At 43.2% G+C, this 20811-nt stretch overlaps 1 protein-coding gene across 1 annotated transcript in view; it reads left to right on the top strand.

The window, feature by feature from the left end:
• LOC134412272 (lysosomal acid glucosylceramidase-like) overlaps window positions 1-20811 on the top strand; it is a 42957-nt gene continuing 22146 nt past the window's right edge. The window contains exon 1 of the mRNA XM_063146152.1: window positions 1-54. The gene's annotated coding sequence lies outside the window, so the exon portion shown is untranslated. The remainder of the gene's footprint in view (window positions 55-20811) is intronic.

Genomic DNA, 20811 nt, shown 5'->3' with positions numbered 1-20811 from the left:
GCAAAAGTTGCCTTTGCTGCTGGTTGCAAAGGACACCGCATCCTTCTACGTAAGGTTGGAGAATGTATATTCTTGGGCGGGTGGGGGGTGTTTTTTTGAGGGGGGGCGCTTGGTGGTGGGGAGATGTTGATGGGATGCAGAAGGTGGAATCTGCTTCTGTCCCTTCCGGAACTGTTTGTGAGCTAACCTAGCTAGCTTCAATCTAAGGATGTAGTAAAGAACTCAGTGGCAAAGAGCACCTTTTATCAGCTTAGGTTGATATACAAACTACGCCCTTATCTGGACAGAGATAGCCTAGCTACAGTGATCCATGCTCTCATAACCTCTCGTTTGGATTACTGCAATGCGTTATACATGGGGCTGCCTTTGAAAACGGTCCGGAAGCTTCAGCTGGTAGAAAACAGGGCAGCCCGTTTACTAACAGGGACTGGAGGGTGAGATCATTTTACGCCACTCCTTTTACGACTTCAATGGCTGCCAGTCCAGGTCCGATTCAAAGTGCTGGTATTGACATTTAAAGCCCTAAACGGTTTGGGGCCAGGTTATTTGAAGGAACGCCTCCTCCCATATGTACCTGCCCAGACCTTAAGATAATCTACAGGGGCCTTTCTCCGTGAGCCCCTGCCAAAGGAAGTGAGGCAGGTGGCTACTAGGAGCAGGGCCTTCTCCGCTATGGCACCCCGGTTGTGGAATGAGCTCCCCAGAGAGGTCTGCCTGTCGCCTACACTGTACTCCTTTCATCGCCAGCTGAAGACCTTTTTATTCTCTCAGTATTTTAACACTTAATTTTAACTTGAATTTAAATCTTACTGTTTTAACTCTGTATTTTAATCTTATATCAATTTTGCTGCGTGGTTTTATCCTGGTTGTGCTTTTTATATTGTATTTTGTATTTGTGCTTTTAATCTGTCAGTTGTTTTATTATGGTTTTAATTTTTGTGAACCGCCCAGAGAGCTTTGGCTATTGGGCCATATAAAAATGTAATTAATTAATAATAATAATAATAATTAATAATAATAATAATAATAATAATAATAATACCATTACCATAATCACTATGGGGCAGACAGATTTTTGGCTGGTTTTCACCAGAACCCAGCGTCCATCACGGTTGGCAGAGAATGGGAGAAGTGTGGGATTGAGGGACAAAGGTACCTCTGAGCATATGGAGTAGTGCAGGAATTTGTTTCCCCGTTCCAAAACTTGAGTTCGTTTACAAAGGTATTCCTGTTTCTCTCCCACTTTCTCTACAGCTTTCTTGTTTGTAACAGTTTTAATTTAGGATTAAGAGGGGGAGGTGTGTGTGTGTGTTTTGTTTTCACTGTTGTGTGATAGGCAGCTTGGTGCTCCCCATGTGTTTTGGATTGCAACATTTCCCCCCCTGTCTAAACATGCATAGGATTGCATCCTAAAGCCACAATCTATGCAGGTTTGGACAGAAACAAGTCCTACGGTTCCCAGCATTTTATAGCCATGTAGGGAATTGTAGGACATTTTTTCGGTCTAAACCTGCATAGGATTGTTAGATCAATGTTCTTTTCACCCAAGGACGAGATCCAAACAGCCCTTAAGCACGACTCCACCATTCCAGCGACAGAGGGTTCAAAAGCGCTTTATTGATTAGTAATCAAGGCCTGGTCTCTTCAAAGGGAGCAATCAGACAAAAGACATAGGGAATATGGTACAATATTAAAGCTTTCAAGGGGCAGGGCCCAGTAGCAGCATTAACCAATCAGAACATAACACTGAGGCATAGCTAATTATGCTAAACAGTCCTGTAAACAATACCTTTGGCCTGACAGTAAGTTATAGAAGTTAACTTCGACACAGACAGCTGGAGCCAGGACTCTTGTTTATATTAGTAATCAAGGATGCAAGGACGCACACAAGGAGACATTCTCATACAGGGCATTATGACATTTTGCTTGGTGTGCAATGGAGATTTTACAGTTTCCTGTTAAAAATGGAGGTGGTTATGCTAACATTCCCCCCCTTTTAAAGCAATTTAAAAACCAAGCTTGCTAACTTCTTTTAGATCATCTGTGGCTAAGGCTTCACAATACAAATACATTTGCTGGTGGATTACAGATTTTGCAAGACTTTTCACAAGAGACAAAATACAGGGAAGGCAAAAAGCAAGGATAAACAAAAATCATTACAACAAAATACAATGCAAGAAATCCCTCTTTTAACTACTCTATATTGGATAACTAGTGAGCCATCTAAATAGATCATCAGTGGGTGGTTCAACTGCTTAATGAGGAAGGCAATTGATAACAGACAACAAAGAAAAGGCTGAAGTGCTTAATTCCTACTTTGCCTCGGTCTTCTCCTAAAAGCGGGTCTATGACTCTCTTCTGGAAAAAGTGAAGCAGAAGTTGAGGAGATTGAGATTGCAGTTTGAGATTGATAAAGAAATGGTCAAAGAACACCTAATTTCCCTGAATGAGTTTAAATCTCCAGGGTCCGATGAACTGTATCTAAGAGTAATGAAGGAGCTAGCAGAAGAACTCTCAGAACTCTTGTCTATTATCTTTGTAAAATCATGGAAGACGGGTGAGGTGCCGGACGACTGGAGGAGGGCTAACGTTGTCCTTATCTTCAAAAAGGGCAAAAAGGAACCTGGGAACTTGCGAACTACAGACCAGTCATCTCTGACATCCATCCCTGGGACTGGAGCAGATTATAAAGAAGTCAATCTGTAAACACCTTGAAATCAATGCAGTGATTACTAGAAGCCAACATGGATATGTCAGGAGGTGTAGGGAACGCTGATCAAATTTGCAGATGACACAAAATTTGGTAGGATAGAAGACAGAAACAAACTTCAAAGTGCTCTTGATAGACTGGAGTGCTGGGCTGAAAACAACAGAATGAAACTTAATAGGAATAAATGCCAAGTTCTACATTTAGGGAATAGAAACCAAATGCACAGTTACAAGATGGGGGACACTTGGCTCAGCAATACTACAAACAAGAAAGATCTTGGAATTGTTGTAGATCACAAGCTGAACATGAGCCAATAGTGCAATATGGCTGCAAGAAAGGCAAATGCTATTTTGGGCTGCATTAAGAGAAGTATAGCTTCCAAATCACGTGAGGTACTGGTTCCTCTCTATTCGGCCCTGGTTAGGCCTTACCTAGAGTATTGTGTCCAGTTCTGGGCTCCACAATTCAAGAAGGACACAGACAAGCTGGAGCGTGTTCAGAAGAGGGCAACCAGGATGACCAGAGGTCTAGAAACAAAGCCCTATGAAGAGAGACTGAAAGAACTGGGCATGTTTAGCCTGGAGAAGAGAAGATTGAGGGGAGACATGATAGCACTCTTCAAATACTTAAAAGGTTGTCACACAGAGGAGGGCCAGGATCTCTTCTCAGAATGCAAGACACGGAATAACGGGCTCAAGTTAAAAGAAGCCAGATTCCGGCTGGACATCAGGAAAAACTTCTTAACTGTTAGAGCAGTGCGACTGTGGAATCAGTTACCTAGGGAGGTTGTGGGGTCTCCCACACTAGAGGCATTCAAGAGGCAGCTGGACAACTAACTGTCAGGGATGCTTTAGGGTGGATTCCTGCATTAAGCAGGGGGTTGGACTCGATGGCCTTGTAGGCCCCTTCCAACTCTGCTATTCTATGATTCTTTGTTAACTTTCATTTACAACTAACGTAGGGCTCTAAAAGTCCTTGGGTAGAATCATAATATGTGTACACAATTCTGAACCTTTAATTATCTTATATTTTGGCTTGTGTGGTGTTCACAAGCTTTTGCATCCACCCATTTCAAGGAAATTTCTAATTTAATTTTTGCTAGGGTCTCTTTTCAGGGTCCTATTAACTCTATCTGCCTTCCAGACTGGAATCTTCATGAGATGCCAGCCTATTTTTAGGACAAAAGTGCCATGTTCTACACTACTTAAGAAGTAAAATAGCTTTCTAGATCTGATTTTATGGTTTCAGGCCTGAACAAAACAGTAGGTGTTCAGAAAAAAACTGAACAAAAACAAGTAGGCGTTCAAAAAAACTTTTATATTTCAACAAAGTCAGTCTGGATTCTAAAAAAAAAAGATAACAAGTCCATGTCTGCAGGGGCTTTTCTTTTGATGCATTTACAAATGAAGCCAGTAAAAACAATTCACTGAGCATTTATATTCTTTGTCTGATTCAGGTCTTTAAACAGGGAGGTCATGATGATTCTTGGCACATCAGGGGTAACAAATCCCATCTTTCTGGGTTCTCGAAAACTTTGAGTTATTGTGCTAATTCCAAGTCTTCTTTTTCATAAGGTGGATTCAAATACTGAGAAATGGGCTAGCTCCAATTATGGCAGCTCGCTTGTAGACAAATTAGCCAATTCTTTTGGCAACATCAGGGCTTCTAACAGATCAACTGTTAATTCTCCATGGGTCACTGCTCCATGGGCAGTCACAAATCTTCTTTCTTTCCAAATCTGTCCATGTGATATTTTGAATCAGTAAATATAGTCTTTTGCCTGAAACAAGCATCAGGGCTTCTGTGCATACTACGAGTTCAGCTGCTTGTTGTACAATTGTAGCTGGATCCATCAGTAAACAACTCGAGGTCATCATATAGGTCTGGGCGAGGTTTGGTGCCAAGTTGCAAGACTTCAAGGCATTCATGCTCTGGAACTTCTTTTCTTTGTAGTTCAGGTATCAACGTGGCAGGATTCAATGAGGCAAGCCTTGGGTCCATGAGGAGGTTGATCTCATATCTGGACTGGCAGGCAGGGTTCAGGTGTCAGCTTCTTCTACTGTACTCCACTGGTCTGTGCCACATTTTTGGCACAGCACACTTGAGGCTGGTAGTGCAAACACAGTAATGCAAGCTGGAGTTTTTAATTGCTTTAATCATTTCACAAGTCCATTTTTAAAAAGCAATAGCTGTATTCTTCTTCTGGCTTCTAATTTCAAAGGATACTGATGCAAGAACACAGGGGTGCTTTTAGGCTTCAATTGTAGTTGCATTTAGGGCTCAGGCTCAGGGCTCAAAGCATTTCAAAAGTTCTATTAGGCCAAAGGAAATTTTGGCCCACAACTTAGTCAGAATATCTCTGCCCAAAAAAGAAAAGAGCCACTGGGCAATTTTCAGAACACAACGTTCAAAACACACACAAAAATATAGCAATTCAGTATTTCCAATCTTCGTCAGCAGAGGACGCAAGATTGTCCATTCACTAACTTTTTCAAGGCAGGGCTTCTTCACCCCCCTTTTCCTTCTGATCAAAAACCATGCCACGTACACTAACCTTCAAACACTTTCCTTTTTCTTTCTTTTTTTCTACGTTTCAACTTCTTATCTTCCTCACCTCTTCTATTCACATACTTTACTCTTCTTCAAATCAACTTCACTTCAACAACTTTATCAAAACAACCAAAACAACCTTTTTAAAAGTCTTTCAAACTATCTCTTCTGGACAGCCTTCTCTCTCTCTCTCTCTCTTTTTCAGACATCCCTCCTCTGACATTCAGCAACATTTTCTTTCTCTCATCTTGGCAAAATGGTTGGCAAAACTATTTGTACAAGGACTTAAGCTTTTCAACTCAGGCGTGAATCTTCAAAGCTATGGAAGACATTTCTTCCGTGAAAATGGGGTTCTACATTTTCTAATTATCTGAGGTTTGTGAAAGACAAAATACACAAAGTCTTCAAAATCTTTGGACTACTTCCACTGAGAACAAAACTTTCACTGAAAACAAAACTGCTTATCTCTAGCTGCTAAGCATAGGAGAAGCAAAAAAAAAAAAAAAAAAAAAAAAAAAAAAACACTAGGGAGGAGAAGGAAAACAAAAACTTCAAATTTCTTTCACTTGGGCCGGGTGGAAAACACAAACTGACAATTTTTTTTTTCTCTTTCACTTTAACACAACACCAACTTTTCTGTAATTCACATTCCAGCACTAAAGGGCGATCCTTTGAGAGGTACATTTACTTAATTACATTTCTATGTTTGCAAATTGATTCCAATGACACAGCTGAAATTAACTTTGGATCAAGTTCAAAAAAATCCACAATCTAACATAAAAAAGACATCCATTCACAGTCACAAACATTTTTAACTCATTGTTACACTGTTACAGTTTCAAAATCTCAATTTCAATGAAAGCTTTCCCAAAGACAACAACCTTAACCAATGGGCTCAGGGACTCTTTTCCAATACAGACTATAAGCTTCCCATTTCTGAGGTCAATTGTGAACACCCACTCCCTCCATTTCCCGTCAGGGTCCATGGGATTAAAGGTTTCACTCACCAAATAGCCGTCTCCGCCCTTTCTAATCACGTCTGCTTGCAAACTGTTGTTGCCTGTTCCTTTCCATCTGTTGGGTGGAGTCGATTTTGTAACCTTGGCTCGAATGGTCCCGTCAATTCGGTCTCCATGTCTGCACAGTGCATGATTCAACCTACTTGAGGCAAGAGAAATCTCTCTTGGCGATCACTCCTCAATCTAGGCTCCACTGGCAGGCATGAATCCGTCTTGGGGTAGATCCGAGTCAGGCGCCATTTGTTAGATCAATGTTCTTTTCACCCAAGGACGAGATCCAAACAGCCCTTAAGCACGACTCCACCATTCCAGTGACAGAGGGTTCAAAAGCGCTTTATTGATTAGTAATCAAGGCCTGGTCTCTTCAAAGGGAGCAATCAGACAAAAGACATAGGGAATATGGTACAATATTAAAGCTTTCAAGGGGCAGGGCCCAGTAGCAGCATTAACCAATCAGAACATAACACTGAGGCATAGCTAATTATGCTAAACAGTCCTGTAAACAATACCTTTGGCCTGACAGTAAGTTATAGAAGTTAACTTCGACACTGACAGCTGGAGCCAGAGCTCTTGTTTATATTAGTAATCAAGGATGCAAGGACGCACACAAGGAGACATTCTCATACAGGGCATTATGACATTTTGCTTGGTATGCAATGGAGATTTTACAGTTTCCTGTTAAAAATGGAGGTGGTTATGCTAACAGGATTGGGCCTTTTTTTCTTTTCGCCTTACGTGTTTGTCTCCCGGGAAATGGGTGTTTCATGTTGCATTTGCCACCCATGCCCACTGTGGCAGCCATTTTGCGAGAGTGCCCATGCGCTCATTGCAAGCGTGGCCACTGGCCCAAAAAGGTCAGGCCCCCTGAATTACCCTACTGCAGGCTTGTCCTCAGCACCTAGTAATCCCTTACTTAGCTCCCTTCTTGCACTCTGCGAATATATCTGATCCCCCTCTTTTCAAGCCAGCTAAAGCCGTGGCTGTTGCCACACCTTGTGGCAATGAGTTCTATACATGAAAGACACATTATGTGAAGAAACAAAAAGCAAAGTAGGCATAGTCAGTTCATTTGTAGCCTGCATTTCCCACAGTGCTCAACGCACTTCCCAAAACAAACAAATACAGTATGAACTTATACGTATAGATGCTTTTGAACTGTGGTGTTGGAGGAAAATTCTGGGAGTGCCTTGGACTGCAAGAAGATCAAACCAGTCCATACTCCAGGAAATAAAGCCAGACTGCTCACTTGAGGGAATGGTATTAAAGGCAAAACTGAAGTACTTTGGCCACATAATGAGAAGACAGGATACCCTGGAGAAGAGGCTGATGCTAGGGAAAGTGGAAGGCAAAAAGAAGAGGGGCCGACCAAGGGCAAGATGGATGGATGATATTCTGGAGGTGACAGACTTGACCTTGGGGGAACTAGGGGTGGCGATGGCCGACAGAAAGCTCTGGCGTGGGCTTGTCTATGAAGTCACGAAGCGTCGGAAGCGACTGAACGAATAAACAATGAACTTAATTACAGGTCAACAATTTAAATGAACACCAGATGTACCCAATGGAGGCTGGTGGCTCTGATTTCGGTGGGGCTGTGAATCCTTCTGGGTTTCAGTCAGAACCAGACAGAGCTCTAACTCGCACACCAAGTTGCACCCATACATTGCATAAGGCCCAATAGATTAGGATCAGCCATTCACAAAATAGGAATCTGGTTCACATGTCCTTTGTCCAGAGAGTCCTGAGACGGGGGAAAACTTCCTGGCATTTCTATTCCAGCACCAGGGAGGACACCTTTGGTCTCCGCATCAACAATCCAGTTCTTTCTGTTTTTGTAAAGCGAATGCGTCAGAATTCCCTCAGAGTGGAGAACAAAATGGAGTGTAGATGGAGAAGAACTCTTCGTGGCTGCAATCCAACATTTGGTGCGTCCCTATGGTAATTTATATTCAGGGCTAATGAGGGAGGCAAAAAGCACAACAAGTGCTATAAGACTGGAGGGCAGCCAAGGAACTCGGAGCGCTGGAGCACATAGCGCTTGAGGGCACCATTTTACGAACGTGAGAAGGTAAAGGACGTGCTCTGTGCTGGGAGCTTTGGACTAGGGGTGTGCATGGACCCCCCCCCCGCTCCGCTTCACTTCCAGATCCGCGATTTCCGGATCGGGCCGCTTCGCCCCGCCCCCGCTCCGCCCATTTCCGCTCTGCTTCGCTCGGAGTTCCGGATCCGGATCGGAGCTCCGTTTCCCCCCCCCCCATAGGGTTGCATTGAAAGCTAAAAAATTAAACAACTTTTTTTCGGTTCAAGTTAGAAACCTCATGTTTGGCACCATGACACCTCATGGCCGTATACACACGCACGCCAAGTTTCAAGGCAATCCCATCATCCCCTGATTTTTGGGGAATTTATGAAAATCGAGCACCCCATTCAGACCCCTTGGGATAGCTCCGTCAATTTGCACGTTAGAAACCTCAAACTCGCCACCATGACAGCTTATCCATGTGTCCACATGGATGCCCAGACTCAAGGCAGTCCCATCATCCCCTGATTTTTGGCGGGGCTCTAACCTCTAACGCACCACCCATAACCCTAAGTCACACCCCTTTCGATAGCGCCGTCAATTTGCACGTTAGAAACCTCAAACTCGGCACCATGATAGCTTATCCATGTGTCCACATGGACGCCAAGTTTCAAGGCAATCCCATCATCCCCTGATTTTTGGGGAATTTTTGAAAATCGGGCACCCCATTCACACCCCTTTCCATAGCTCCGTCAATTTGCACGTTAGAAACCTCAAACTCACCACCATGAAAGCTTATCCAGGGATACATACGCATGCCGAGACTCAAGGCAGTCCCATCATCCCCTGATTTTTGGGGAATTTATGAAAATCCAACACCCATTCACACCCCTTTCCAATAGCTCCGTCAATTTGCATGTTAAACCCCCCCCTCAAACTCACCACTATGACAGCTTATCCAGGGATACATACGCCGCACGCTGAGACTCAAGGCAGTCCCATCATCCCCTGTTTTTTGGCGGGGCTTAAACCTGCAGACCTCTCAATGGGGCCATTTCAAAGGAAATCCCAACATGCCATGAATTGGGGAGTAGAGATCAACCTATATGAATCTTCTTCCACACTTGAAAAACTCCAAGTGAGCGCAGGAAGGACTTCTCCCCTGAGTCAAAGCCAGACACACACAACATCCCTGCAAGGTGGGCAGGGGAGGAGAGAGGGAAGGCAGGCAGGCAGGCAGCAGACATTTCTGGGGGCATAAGGAAGTGAGCCAAGGATAAGCCAGTAATGTATATAAAATGGAATAAATAAATAAATAAACGAAGGAGGGGTGGAATTAAAAGCAGCAGTGTTGCTGAATAAACAGCAAGAAGAACTTTTTTAAAAAGGCTATATCTGTCTTTTACCAGCAATAGTGCCCAGGGGAGAGGGAAGCAGCAGCTGCCAATTTGACTGGTCAACCAGTCTTTTAAGAAGCAAGGCTGTCAGTTCAACTCATGAAAGCCATTGCTCCACCGCTAAGAAGTGGAACTGTCACTTCAATTCATGATAGGCATCGCTCCACCACTAAGAGAAGTAGACCACTCACTTCAACTCATGATAGGCATTGCTCCACCGGGTTACTCTCTTTGGAAGGCTCTGATGGCCTTCCAAGTACAGGAGAGAGTGGGGGCACGTCCACAATGAGATGCCCTAGGGGAGCTCATCCCCTTGCACCACATCTTTTCAGTTGTTCCCCAAAGTTAGGGTGGGTAGCAGTGCTGTGTTTCTATCTCTTATTATTGGCTTAGTATATGATTTCACAGGTTGTGTTTGTGCATTTGGTGGGGCTACTGTTTTAAAAAACACTGGGAAAAGTCCATTCAGACTAAGAAAGAGAAGTTCCCCAGAATCCCAAGTTACCCATTTTGCCTAGTTCCTCCTCCAACTTTGGGATCATGTGATCATGACCGGGAGTTGACTCTGCCCCTCAGCAATCGAAAAGGTAATCTTTTTCCCGCCTTTACCCTACTTTTTAAAAAATTCTAGCGCGCGACCCGCACCATGCAGAGAGGTGAGAGTAGTCTCAAAATGACCCCCATCCAGGACTGTCTAAGCACAAGAATTTTCAGAATGATAGCTTAAAAAACAACCCAGTTATCCCCGACTCTTTTCTGCAATGCAATCCTATGGGCGAAAACCGCCGTTTGACCCACGCTGTCCCTGTTTGTTGACCCGATTTAAAAAAATATATAGCACGTGACCCGCACGACGCAGAGAGGTGAGAGTAGTCTCAAAATGACCCCCATCCACGACTGTCTAAGCACAAGAATTTTCAGAACGATAGCTTCAAAAACAACCCAGTTATCTATGGGCGAAATGTTTCAAGATGGCGATCGGAGCGCTCCGCGAAAAGAGAAGCGCTCCGAAAATGGTCGCTTCTCTTCGCCTTGCTTCTAGGGGTCCGCGGTCCGCTTCTACTCCACCTCTGGGCAACGCGGAGCAGGCCAATTCGCTCCTGCTTCTGCGCTTCTAATAGGAGCGGAGCACATGCCTACTTTGGACTGTGTTTTATGACGTGGGGAGAAAGTAGAATGTAAAGGCCAGTATGTGCTGTCTTTTGCATTCCAATACCCATCGGTGTAGTCCAAAAACATTGTGTGACCTTTCCATTTTTTTTAGGTTTGTGTTGCTGGGGAGTGTCAAAAGCAAGGCTTTGGGAGCGCGTGGAGCAGAAATATGTCCAAATTTAAGCTGCAAACAGAGCAATCTGTCACTGACATGTATAATTAGTTGGGAAATGTTTTGTTCCATTCTATGGCTGAATCTTCCAAGTTCCATGGTATTTCCCTCAGCCTGGTGTGGGTCATCAATACGATCAGCTGTTGCATTTTTAAAAAAATAATCGCGCTTTAATGCATTTGTTTTATTATCGTTTTCATCAAGTCTGATTTATGATTGTAAGCTGCCTTGAGTGCCATTTTTCTAGGGAGAAAGGCAGGCTACAGATCAAATCAACCAATAATAAATAAAACTGATAGAGAGCAGGGAGGCATTTTTTCTTCCCCTCTCATAATGTCAGGATGCGTGGTCATCCCATGAAGCGGGTTGGTGGGAGATTCAGGTCAGATAAAAGGAGGGAACTCACTTCCACAAGGTGTAATGATTTGGATTTCCTATTTGGATGGCTTTAAAAGGAGATGGGACAAATTCATGGGGGAGAAGGCTAGCAATGGCGACTAGTCCTGATGGCTCTATGTTACTTCCAGTATCAGAGGTAGGATGCCTATGTACACCAGTTGCTGGGGAACATGGGCAGGAAGGTGCTGTTGCACTCATGTCCTGCTTGCGGGTTTTCTGTGGGCAGATGGTTGCAATTATTGTAAGTCACTTTACAATAATTATTATTTCCATATATAATATACAAAATCACAGTCACTGCAATTTTGTATATTATATCTGGAAATAATACAGTAATTATTGTAAAGTGACTACTAATTAGTGTCAGGTTTTTAACCTGTGTAAGTTTTTGCTGGAACTAGAGACCTAAGAAGAAGTCATCTCAAGACTTTGGAAAGAGGCCAGATACACAGGTGGAGGGTATCTGGGCAGAACAGCAAATTAGCTGATGCAATCCAGTGTTCACATTACATGAGAACACTGTGATTGGTGTTCATTTGTATAAATATGTTACTGATGGGGAGTCAGTGTGGAGAGTTTGGAGAAAGAATATTGGAGAGTTTGCTGGAGCGTCATTTTGTATTTTACTCTGTATATACTTGTAAAGTAAACTTAGATTAGTAGTTAAAGCTACTGTGTCTGAGTGCTTCCTTCTTCATTGAACTGTTTCATCTGCTACCTGGATCCTCTGGTTCTGCTTGCATTATTTGCACTCTGTGCATGCTCTGCTGGTGTGAAACACATCACCCTCCTGACAGGTCATGGGCCCAGATTGCTCAGCCTGACTAGAGGTGTTCCAGTGTGGTGGCAAATTGCTGTTGGAGTCCTGGAAGTGAAGAAGAGTCTTCTCAATCTGCAGCCTGGTGAATGTTGTTGCTGTTTGCCTAGGAGGGGCTAGAAGAAAGCAAGTAAGACATCTGTGTGCAGTTTTTTGAGATGGCGTCAAGTATGGCGTTGGGAGGTTTGTCCCTGAGCCGTTTGAATGAGCACAACTATCTGGCGTGGAGCGTCAAGATGGAGCAATATCTCCGGAGGGAGGATTTATGGACAGTTGTCAGTAATCCCCCTGCTCAGCCAGATGAAGGTGAACAGAGAAGTATAGAGAAAGCTCTAGCCAGCATTATTTTGTGTCTGGAAGATAATCAACTTGTACATGTTCGTGGGTTGGTGTCAGCACAAGAATGCTGGAGGAATCTCCGAGAGATTTATGTGAGAGATTCGGCCGTGAGCAAGGTCATGCTAACGCGGAAGCTGTACAGAGCTCAACTGCAGCCAAATTCCAGTGTGTCTGAACATCTCAACATGATGAGGCAATTGTTTGCAGACCTGGAAGAGCAAGGCATGACTTTTACTGAATGTCATAAAGTCTACGTTGTTCTCAGTTCGCTAGATGATTCATGGGATAGCCTTGTCATGAGTTTGGAGGCTATGCGTGAAAGTGAGCTGACGTTACGATTTCTGACCGGCCGGCTATTAGAAGAAGAGCAAAAGAAGCTTGAGAAGCAAACTGCTAAGCCAAGAGAAACTCCCACCAAACAAGCAGCTTGTGAAGATAAGGAGCGAGTGTTTGCAGTGAGGCGCTGTTTTCGTTGTGGTTCCACAGAGCATCTGCGAAAGAATTGCCCTAGCCAGACGGAGAAGCAAGCTTATTCAGGCAAGAAAAAGAAAACTGCAAAACCGAAAGTCTCCGTGGTCAAGGCTGTTGAAAATGACCCAAAAAGCACATGGCTGATGGACAGTGGTTCCAGTCAACATATTGTGAACAATAAGGGGTTGTTTAAAAAATTGCATCCTACCAACCGGGACTATGTTACGTTGGCAGATGGCAAAGTGTCAGTTGTTGCTGGAGAAGGACCTGTATTCATTCCAAGTTTGGGTGAGACTGTGAACAAAGTATTATGTGTGCCAAGTCTTGAGCATAATTTGTTAAGTGTGTCTTGTTTAGACCATGCAGGATACAGTGTAATGTTTTCAAACAAAGAATGTAAAGTGCTCAAAGGAAATGAGGTTTTGGCTCTAGGTGTACTGAAAAACAATCTTTATGAAATGTTGCCCAAGGGAGAAGGAGGTTCTAAAGATGTATGTTCTGTATTTAGCAACACACCTGTACATGACAATTGTATACACCTGTTGCATAGACGTTTGGGACATGCAGGGTTCAAAGTACTGCAGAAAATGCCTGATATGTGTGAAGGACTTAATTTAAAATCTTGTGAAAAGTATTTAGACTGCAGCACATGCAAATTGGCAAAGTCAAAAGTTGCTCCAATATGTAAAAAGAGTGACAGAGTCACCAAGCAGATTTTTGAGCTGGTGCATGCTGACTTGATTGGTCCCATGTCTAAAACACTAGGAGGGGCGAGGTATGCTTTAATCCTGGTGGATGACTATAGCAGATATGGTTTTTGCTATGTTATGAAGAACAAAAGTGAAACGTTTGAAATTTTCAAAAATTGGCAAAGTTGGGTGGAGAGAAAATTCTCTACTAAGGTAAAACAACTTCAAAGTGATTTTGGAGGGGAATTTATGTCTACTGATTTTCAGAAATGGCTAAGGAACAAAGGAATCTCAGCCAGACGTAGTGCCCCATATTCCCCATGGCAAAATGGTGTCGCAGAAAGGCGAAATGGCGTTCTGCAAACCATGAAGGATGCCATGTTGGCTGATTCTGGACTAAAAGCACATTTTTGGGGTGAAGCACTGCTCACAGCAAATTACATTGTAAATAGACTGTGGAGTACAGCAGTTAACAGTAGTCCATATTTCCTAATGTTTGGAAAAAAGCCATCACTGTCTCATTTGAGAGTGTTTGGTAGCACTGCTTGGGTACATGTTCCAAAGGCTATTAGGAGGAAAGGACAGTTTAAAGCCAGGAAAATGACGTTCTTGGGGTATGCTCCAGGTTCAAAGGCATACAGGTTTTATGCAGACAATGGAGAGGTAATTATTTCCAGGTCTGCTGAATTCCAAGAGCAATGTAATTGGGAACGTTTGCATGGCAGTCAAGTGTTTTTGCCAGAGAGTAAAAATTCTGAAAAAACACAACTAGCGGAAGAGCAAGCAGCTAGGTTAGATAGCCAAACTTCTTTAAGTCCAAAGAAGGAGGAGGAGGAGGCAGCTACAAGTTCTTTTGTCCCCAGAAGGTCAGAAAGAAGTAACAAAGGCATTCCACCTGATCGTTTCACAGCAAGTGAAGTCAGGGTTTGCCAAGTGAGCTATGAGCCTGAAAGTTTTGAAAATGTACTGAAGCTCTCAAAGCCAGAGAAAGAAAAATGGTTTGAGGCCATGGATGAAGAAATGAAGTCTATGGCGAAGTACAATGTTTTTACCCCTACAATGCTACCTAAAGGTGAAAAAGCAGTAGGTTGTAGGTGGGTTTTTAAGAAAAAATTCTTGTAAACAGGAGAAACGAAATACAAGGCAAGACTTGTTGCTCAAGGGTTCACACAAAGAAAAAATGTAAATTTTGATGAAGTTTTTGCACCCACAGTAAGAGCTGAATCTATGAGAATTGCATTAGCTCTGGCTGCAAAATATGATTGTGAAGTTTTTCATTTTGATGTGAAAACTGCTTATCTGAATGCAGAACTAAAAGAAACTGTTTTCATGGCCCAAATTCCAGGGTATGAATCTCAAGTGCCAGGTTCTGTATACAAATTAAACAGGGCAATTTATGGTTTGAAACAGTCTGCAAGAAATTGGAACCAATGTTTGCATGAAGCACTTGAATCATTGGGTTTCAGTAATGGAATAGCAGATCCATGTTTTTATACAAAAAATGTAAAAGGTGAACAAATGTGGCTACTGACATTTGTTGATGACATCTGTTTGATTGCCAGAACAAAAGCCCAGGTTGAAGAGTTTGAAAAACAATTAGGTAAATTCTTTGAACTAAAAAATTTGGGTCAGATACATGATTATCTGGGAGTAGAAATCACAAAGAAACAAGGGGTTTATGAATTAAGCCAGAAATCAAAGATCAGGAATCTGCTTACAAAGTTCAACATGGAGGAGTGTAATGGTGCCAAAAACCCCATGGTGGCAGGATTTCAATGTAATGATCAAGATGCAGAATTTTGTGATAAGGAGATACACCAATCTGCAATTGGAAGTCTACTATATCTGGCACAGTGGTCTAGGCCAGATATAGCAAATGCAGTTGGCATTCTAAGTAGATTTGTTTCAAAACCCACAAATAGTGCTTGGCAAGCAGTAAAAAGAGTATTTAAATACCTGAAAAGCACTATAGATGTGTCATTAAAGTTAAAACCGTCAGACACATTATTTTTAGAGTGCTATGTGGACAGTGATTGGGCTGGCGATACCCAAAACAGAAAATCCACTTCAGGAATTGTGATAAAGTTTGGAAACAATTTAATTGGGTGGAAATCCAGGAAACAAAGTCTGGTAGCACTGTGAACTTCAGAAGCTGAGTTTGCTGCTTTATCTGAAGTCTGCACTGAAGTAATTTGGTTTGTACAATTACTAAAAGATATAAAAGTGCAGGTAGAAAGTGTTTGAGGACAATCAGACTTGCATTCACATGGCAAAGTCTGAAAGAATGCATACAAGAAGCAAACATGTGGACATTCGTTACTGCAATGTAAGACAAGCTGTGCAAGAAGGATTAATTGATCTTATTTACTGTAACACAAATGAGAATGTTGCTGATGTACTAACGAAGCCTCTAAGTGTACATAAGCATATGGAATTAATCAAACAGCTTGGAATGATAAGTTAAATGTATATGTATAAATTCTAGTTTCAGAAAAAAGGAGGGGTGTCAGGTTTTTAACCTGTGTAAGTTTTTGATGGAACTAGAGACCTAAGAAGAAGTCATCTCAAGACTTTGGAAAGAGGCCAGATACACAGGTGGAGGGTATCTGGGCAGAACAGCAAATTAGCTGATGCAATCCAGTGTTCACATTACATGAGAACACTGTGATTGGTGTTCATTTGTATAAATATGTTACTGATGGGGAATCAGTGTGGAGAGTTTGGAGAAAGAATATTGGAGAGTTTGCTGGAGCGTCATTCTGTATTTTACTCTGTATATACTTGTAAAGTAAACTTAGATTAGTAGTTAAAGCTACTGTGTCTGAGTGCTTCCTTCTTCATTGAACTGTTTCATCTGCTACCTGGATCCTCTGGTTCTGCTTGCATTATTTGCACTCTGTGCATGCTCTGCTGGTGTGAAACACATCACCCTCCTGACAATTAGGAGCACTTTTCTTGCACAGGTTTGTTGGACAAATGGTAGTTGGCCATTAATGACCGTGCAGCTGATATGCATCAGTTATTATAAATAAATAAGGTTATTTGCTACTATTCATCACTGTATGTATATTGTGTAGTGTGTGCTTTGGGCACTTTGTATATGTTGAATCTAGTCCCTGCTCAGCCATGGAAGCTCACTGGGTGATTTTGGGCCAGTCATTAGACTCTCAGCCCAACCTACGTCAGTTGTTGTGAGGATAAAAATGGAGAAGACGAGGAGAATTACGTACACCGCCTTGGGTTCCTTGGAGGAAAAAAGGCGGGATATAAATACAATAAATAAATAAATAAAATCTGATCTTCATAAATTTGTTTCAGGAGACAAAGCTCTTTCATCCTAGAACATCAAGTTTCTTGTCCTCTTTTTTTTTGATTGACAAAGCTTTTGCTCTAGTTTTTAAGCAGTTAAGGTGATGAAGCCGTTGGGAGCAGTCATTAGGAGATTTGGAGCTAAATGCCATCAATACGCTGATGACACGCAGCTCTATCTCCCTGTGACAACTGAATCAGGTGAGGCTGTGCAGGTCCTGGACCAGTGCCTAGACTCAGTAATGGGCTGGATGAGGGCCAATAAACTGAGACTGAATCCTGGCAAGACGGAAGCCCTGTGGGTGAGTGGTTCCCGAGTCTGGGAGACAGGCTCATTGCCTGTTCTGGATGGGGTTGCACTGCCTCTGAAAGAACAGGTTCGTAGTTTGGGGGTACTCTAAGACCCATTTCTGTCGTTGGAGGCTCAAGTAGCCGCCACGGCTCGGAGTGCCTTTTACCATCTTCGGTTGGTTCGCCAACTACGGCCTCTCCTGGACAGGGATAGCTTGACCACGGTGGTACAGGCATTGGTAACCTCAAGATTGGATTACTGCAACGCGCTCTATGTGGGGCTGCCCTTGAAGCTGCTCCGGAAGCTGGAGCTAGTGCAGAACTCTGCAGTTCGGCTATTGTCTGGAGCTGCCCCTTTCCAGCATGTAACTCCTCTGCTGAGGGAACTGCACTGGCTGCCTATTCGCTACTGAGCCAAGTTGAAGGTTCTTGTACTTGTGTACAAAGCCCTAAACCACTTGGGACCAGGATACCTGAGAGAGCGCCTTCTCCCTTACCCACCTGCCCGGTCACTGAGGTCATCTGAGGGCCTGCTCCTGGTGGTTCCACCTAGATCCATCCTCCGATTGGAATCCACCAGGGGAAGAGCCTTCAGCGTGGTGGCCCCCCTCCTGTGGAACTCCCTGCCTCTGGAGGTCAGGCAGGCGCCAACCTTGCACTCCTTTCGGCGCCTCCTGAAAACATCTTTATTCCAAGAAGCCTTTCTTTAACATGAAGCCTTGGATTTCTGATTTTTGCTTCTTTTTAAATTTTGTTTTAACTGTTTTATTCTGTTTTTATTTTCATTTTACCTTGTACACTGCTCCGAAATTTTTCAATGGGGAGCGGTATATAAATATTCTAAATAAATAAATATCGGCCCAATGTGTGACTTTACGATTGCTTGGAGAGTGAGGTTTTACAAGCTCTTGAGGTTGACATGTGAGATTGCCAGCTCTTACTTCATACCAGAAGTCAGGTAGACCAGGTTTTTGTTGAAGAAAAGGGAGGAGAAGAGATGATTATGAACTGACGGGAGGTTAGATAAGATGTAGGGAAGAATGCTGTTCAGCTACGGAAGGCACTTCATTTGAAGGCGTGTCACGGGTGGGAGAGTGAGCAGTGCAGATATAATTGCCAATGGCCAGAGCAAAAAGGGAATGAATGCAGCTGAAGACAGTCCAGCTGCTCCGAAGCTCAGGGTGCGAGTCTTGGCAGGTGGGTAAAAAGCTGGTCTGGTGCAACAATTTAAAAGAGGGAGCTGGGGTGTTCTGGGTTCAAATTTCACCTCGCGTTGTAAACTTCTCTTGCCTGGGAAGCAGTTCCTATCCATGCTTCCCTGGAAGTAAGCTCTGCTGTGTGTGTCTTTGGGCAAACCATTGTTTCTTTGCGTCTTTGTTTCTTTGCGTCCTTCAATTCTCTTCTGAAGCCTAATCCGCCATCTCTCCCCGCCTCTCTGTCTGCTAATAACTTTGCCTCTTTTTTCAATGCTAAAATCCAAACTATCCGCTCTGATCTGGCCAGCTCTGCTCCTCTTCCAGTTCCTGTTCCTCATCTGTCAGCTCCTCCTGCAAATTTCTCTGCGTTTCCTTCGGTCTCTGCGGATGAACTGTCTACAATACTGCGCTCTTCGAAGCCTTCCACTTGTTCTCGTGATCCGATTCCTTCTCGCGTCTTTATTAATCTTATTCCTGCTATCCTCCCTTCCTTGCTACATATTATTAATCTTTCTCTGTCCTCTGGTTCATTTCCTTCTGCTTTTAAACATGCTACAGTCTCTCCCATTCTCAAGAAACCTACTCTTGATAGGCTATCTCTGTCTAACTACCGACCTGTCTCTTTGTTGCCGTTTGTTTCAAAGATCCTGGAGCGTGCGGTCTACTCTCGCTGTCTTGACTTTCTTTCTAGTAACTCTGCTTTGGATCCATTTCAATCTGGATTCCATCCTCTGCATTCCACCGAAACAGCCCTTACTAAGATCACCAATGATCTCCTTACTGCCAAGTCTAAAGGCCATTATTCCGTTCTTATTCTCCTTGATCTAACTGCAGCCTTTGACACGGTTGATCATGATCTTCTCTTAGATTCCCTTCATGACCTTGGATTTTGTGGCTCTGTCTATAACTGGTTTGCCTCCTATCTAGCGGGTCGCTCTTTCAGCGTGTTGACTAATGGCAGCTCGTCTTCCTCCTTTCCCCTTTCAGTAGGGGTTCCGCAAGGCTCGGTGCTTGGCCCGTTGTTGTTTTCCTTATACATGTTGCCCTTGGGCAAGCTTAATTCAATCTCATGGCCTCCAATATCATCTGTACGCCGATGATACACAACTATATCTGTCATCTCCGGAACTTTCTCCTGATGTTCACGATCGTATCTCGGCATGTCTTTCAGATATCTCAGCCTGGCTGCTTCATCGTCGCTTGAAACTTAACATGGCAAAGACTGAATTGCTTGTTTTTCCTCCTAAACCTTCTCCTCATCTCTCATTCTCTCTTACTGTCAATGATGTTACGCTTACTCCGGTCAAGGAAGCTCGTAGCCTTGGCTTTATATTCGACTCCTCACTCTCCTTTATTCCTCATATTGAGGCAGTAGCTAAATCTTGTCGATTTTTCCTGTATAATATTGCCAGGATTCGATCATTTTTGTCTGTCTCTTCTGCCAAAACGCTTGTTCATGCACTGGTTATTTCACGGTTGGACTACTGCAACCTTCTTCTCTCTGGCCTTCCTTCTTCTCACATCAGTCCGTTGGTTTCTGTTCACCACTCTGCCGCAAAGATCATCTTCTTGGCTCGCCGCTCCGACCATGTTACTCCGCTTCTGAAATCTCTTCATTGGCTTCCAATTCACTTCAGAATCCAATATAAACTTCTCCTGCTGACCTTCAAAGCTTTTCAGGGTCTAGCTCCTTCCTATCTCTCCTCTCTCATCTCACACTATTGCCCCGCTCGTGCTCTTCGCTCCTCTGATGCCATGTTTCTCGCCTGCCCAAGGGCCTCTACTTCCCTTGCTCGGCTTCATCCATTCTCTTCTGCTGCCCCTTACGCCTGGAACGCTCTTCCAGAACATTTGAGAACTACAAGTTCAACCGCAGCTTTTAAAGCTCAACTAAAAACTTTTCTTTTTCCTAAAGCTTTTAAAACTTGATGTTGTGCAGACTTCTACTGTTACTTTCTACTGTTAGTTTTACCCTACCCTGTGCCTGCTTACCCTACCCTGTACCTGTTTGCATTCTCTTCCCCTCCTTATTGTTTCACTATGATTTTATTAGATTTTAAGCCTATGCGGCAGGGTCTTGCTATTTACTGCTTTACTCTGTACAGCACCATGTACACTGATGGTGCTATATAAATAAATAAATAATAATAATAATAATTTCTAGACCAACAGCTGGGAAACCGTGGCCCTCCTGATCTTTCTTTCTTTCGAGTTGCCTTTTCACCAAAATAGGATCCACCCAGGCAACTTATAGTTAAAACTTGCCACGGTTAAAAATATTAT

This window comes from Elgaria multicarinata, chromosome 21, assembly GCF_023053635.1.
Source record: "Elgaria multicarinata webbii isolate HBS135686 ecotype San Diego chromosome 21, rElgMul1.1.pri, whole genome shotgun sequence".
Lineage (NCBI taxonomy): Eukaryota > Metazoa > Chordata > Lepidosauria > Squamata > Anguidae > Elgaria > Elgaria multicarinata.
The sequence above is the reverse complement of the archived record's forward strand: the minus strand, read 5'-3'. Positions and strand labels throughout refer to the sequence as shown.